Source organism: Sinocyclocheilus anshuiensis, unplaced genomic scaffold, assembly GCF_001515605.1.
Source record: "Sinocyclocheilus anshuiensis isolate Anshui unplaced genomic scaffold, SAMN03320099.WGS_v1.1 scaffold2470, whole genome shotgun sequence".
NCBI lineage: Eukaryota > Metazoa > Chordata > Actinopteri > Cypriniformes > Cyprinidae > Sinocyclocheilus > Sinocyclocheilus anshuiensis.
Genome location: NW_015560624.1, coordinates 143,856 through 148,382, shown reverse-complemented (window position 1 = coordinate 148,382; position 4,527 = coordinate 143,856).

Below are 4,527 nucleotides of genomic sequence, written 5' to 3'. Positions count from 1 at the left end.
AATTTAATATGATAATGTGTCTTTTGGATATGGTACCATGATAATACCATTATATTTTGACATTCTTAGAAGTGCCTTCATGTAAATACTGTGGACCATGAATAATCATTCATGGTATATATCAGAAAACCACATGTGTGTATGTAATTGTTTGTTTGTTTGTAAATTTGAATTATTTTTTAAATAATGTTATTTATTTATTTAATTATTAAATAATGTTATTTATTTATCTATTTAATTATTAAATTATTTATTTATTTATTGTAATGGTTATTTCCACTGTATTTTGTCATATGTTTAGTTCAAAAATTTTTTATTTATTTAAATACTTTTATGTAAATAATGCTATTTATTTGTTTGTTTGTTTGTTTGTTTGTTTGTTTGTTTGTTTTTATTTAAATAATTTAATTTTTGTTAGGGGTATTTTCACTGTTATTTATTTATTTATTTATTTCAAAAACAATTATTTATTTAAATATTTATATGTAAATACTTTTATTTATTTAAATCATTGTATTTAAATCATTCTTTTTACTTATCATAAGGGGTATTTCCATTGTATTTGTATTATTTATTTCAAAAACAAATATTTATCTGTTTCTATTTAAATAATTTATATCAATAATTTTATTTTATTTTTAAATTATTGCAGTTATTTATTGTATGTATTTAGTTATTGTATTTGTATTTATTTATCTATTCAACTATTTTTTTAATTATAAACGTTAAAAAAAAAAAAAATTTACGTTTTATTTTATTTTTTTTTCTTTCAATTTAAATAATTATGTGTACTTTTATTTATTGAATTATTCATATTTAAATAGTTTTATTTATTGTAAGAGGTATTTCCACTGTACATTTATTTATTTATTTATTATTGTAAGATGTATTTCCACTGTAGTTTGTTTATTTATTTGCTCATTCGTTAGTTTTTGTGTGTTTGGTAGATGCTGCCATTTTTTCAGCTAAAAGATGTTCATTTCTTCTTTACAGTCAGTCGTTTATGGGATATGGTGATGCTTTGTTGCACCCTTTAAAATAGGAAGCTGGACTTAATTGAAACATTAATATGAATGGCGTCACTCACACTAACGAGTTTCCCAGCATCATTGGCGAGGCCTCCGCAGCCGCTCGCGTCCCGTGAGCTTTCTCTCAGATAGCTATTGACCACTGCCGAATTTTGCATTTAACCTGGAGTGAAACTCGGCCTCTCCATCGCTCTCTCGCTCACCTTCCACGCTTGTCACGCCGTTCATGTCCTGTCAATTACCCTTTGATTAGGATAACTCGCACAGCCTGATTAGTTGGCTCTGCCATTGATGCATAATAAACAGGTGTAATGAATAATTCATCAGTGGCACAGAGGGTATTAATGATGGCGGGGTGGCAGGAGGGCAGATTACCGTGTTTCTCCTTCTGACTCATCGCGGACGGACCAGAGATCTGCCCCGCAAACAAACGCAATGCCTTCGCATGAGTTTTGACCCAAGTCAGGTTAGACGGCGTGTTGAATGTAATGCGATGCTGTGAGGGACAGACACACAGTTGTTTTGTTGTGTCCACTGTTGTTGATCGCTCACAACTCAACCGAACACCTCTGGCAAACATGATTTGTGAAAATTCTGTAAATATTGAACAGACTGCATGTCTCGTGGCCTTATTTTTTTTAACTTTTAAATCCTAGGGATTCGTTTGAATTTAAACCGATTTTAAGATCTTTTTTCTTTATGAAGGTCACATATATATATATATATTCGTTTTTATTAGATGTTATTTTTGTTTTACCTTTGTCCCAGACTTTCTCCCAGAATCTTTAAATATGAAAATTCTACATAAAAATATGACTCAGTGACTATCAATATTTGTTGTGTGAAAATAATTATAAATAATTGAAAATATACATTTTGCACATATACTCATTTTTTGGCACAACAATTTTGTTTTTGGTTTTTATAATTAGATTTTGTTATTTTACACTTTTACCAGACTTTAAGTCTTATAATATAATACAATAATGTTTTAGATTTAGATTCTTGTTTTTTTAACCTTTGTCCCAGACTTTGAATGTTAAAATATGAAAATCCACTATAAAAATATGACTATAGCAATTTGTGTGAAAATTATTCATAAATAATTATAACCAAGTAAAAATATAAATTTTACCCATTTTTTTTTACCACAACCAACCATTTTACTACTAATTTTGTGTTTGCTAATAAAGTTGGTGTGTTTGTTTATCCATGTTTAAAAAAAGGATTTTTAATGTTTTTTTTTTTGTTCTTTTACTTTTGTCTCAGACCTTCAGTCTTAAAATATAAAAATCCACCAGAGAAATATGACCATTGTGTGAAATAATATTAATTTTACACAAATTGCTTCCCTTTTCACCATAACCAACAATTTTGCTACTATTAAGTTTGTGTGTTTGTTTACCAAGGTTTCAAATGCTCTTTTTATTGTTTTTATTAGATTTAGATTTTATTACTTTTCCTTTGTCCCATACTTTCAATTCTAAAATATTAAAATCCACCATAAAATATGACCATATCAATGTTATTGTGTGAACATTTTCATCACAACCAACAATTTTACCTCTATTAAATTTGTGTTTTTGTTTCATTGAAGAGCTTGAGAAGAAAATGAGGCATGATACGTGAAGAAAACAAAAAAAGATCAAGGTGAATATCACTTATTCCATCTTATTTTGCTGTTTTAAGTATGTTGTTTCCTAGTCAAGGTCTCAAAGTGTGAAAAAAAAAAAAAGTAATTTAATTGTGTTTATAGAAAGACTAGTTATCCAATTAAAGACAAAAGAGAAATGTTTGTTTATTTATTTGTTTAAATTTAAATTGTATTTATTTCTTTATTTAACCATTTTTCCAAACATGTAAAACAAACTTAATGTCAGAATGTACTCGGACATAATTTGTGTCCTTTGTTCATGCTGAATATTATTAGTATTTAAAGAGAATGAGAAAGTGTGTTTTAAGAGAGTTTCCACAGGACCTATAACTGAAGAAACACTGATTTCATTTGTGTCAGATTAAATAAGACATCTTCTCTGAAACTGAAGTCATGACTAACTTTACTACAGTATTGTGACACAGTTTAATGGCATATTGAACAATTAAAAAAAATGTAGGTCTGGCTCGATCTTATCCACTGGTTGTTGATTGGATTGTGTTGAATGGAGGCAGATCTGAATATGATTGGCTCAATAAGAAAATGTTATGACATTTTTAAAGTATACATTTTTATGGACTTATCTGACTCCAGTGCATTGAGCAATAAAAGCCTTCCCAGACAGCCTTAAAAATTAAATCAAGTTTGAGATTAAAATGTTCTTCAGGCTTTGTTGTTAGCTTACGTTTTACGTTTGCATAAAGCAATTATCCCATTATAATGAATATTGGCTGTACATTAGAGCATGGCAGATTCCTGTGCTGAACTGGCACGGGTTTTTCCTTCAGGACGGATTCAGACACACATGTGACGTTTCTGCCAAGGGCCCAAACACAAGCCCTGCGGTCCTGGAGAAGAACCAATGAGCCCACACACGACAGAAGAAGAACAACGAGAGAAGCAGACACAGAAAATCAACATGAAACGAGGTAAGAAACCCATTTTACTGTCAGAATGTCTTTCTGAGTGAAACAAGATATTCAGAGAGAAAAAAAGATTGGAATTGATTTTATTCATGGGATCATGAAAAGTTGGCATTTTATATCAGTATGGTTTCTGTATGTATGTGCTTTTGTATTTATTCATTGATTTATTTATGTGGAATAACATGCACTGGATGTAAGTTTAGATTATTTATTTAATTTAATTTTTATTTATTGTTTTGGGAATAACATACACAGTGTCACGGTGCACACATGGCTGTACATTAGAGCATGGCAGATTCCTGTGCTGAACTGGCACGGGTTTTTCCTTCAGGACGGATTCAGACACACATGTGACGTTTCTGCCAAGGGCCCAAACACAAGCCCTGCGGTCCTGGAGAAGAACCAATGAGCCCACACACGACAGAAGAAGAACAACGAGAGAAGCAGACACAGAAAATCAACATGAAACGAGGTAAGAAACCCATTTTACTGTCAGAATGTCTTTCTGAGTGAAACAAGATATTCAGAGAGAAAAAAAGATTGGAATTGATTTTATTCATGGGATCATGAAAAGTTGGCATTTTATATCAGTATGGTTTCTGTATGTATGTGCTTTTGTATTTATTCATTGATTTATTTATGTGGAATAACATGCACTGGATGTAAGTTTAGATTAGATTTATTTATTTAATTTAATTTTTATTTATTGTTTTGGGAATAACATACACAGTGTCACGGTGCACACACACAAGGAACGAGGAGACGCTGGAGAATACTTTACCACGACTTTATTTTCAGGAACCAAGGGAGACGAACTCAGGAAGACGTTTAACAGCGGACAGAGAACTTGGGACTGGGAACACTTTAAATACACACAGGTGGAGGGGATGACGAGACACACCTGGGAGCAATGAAACAT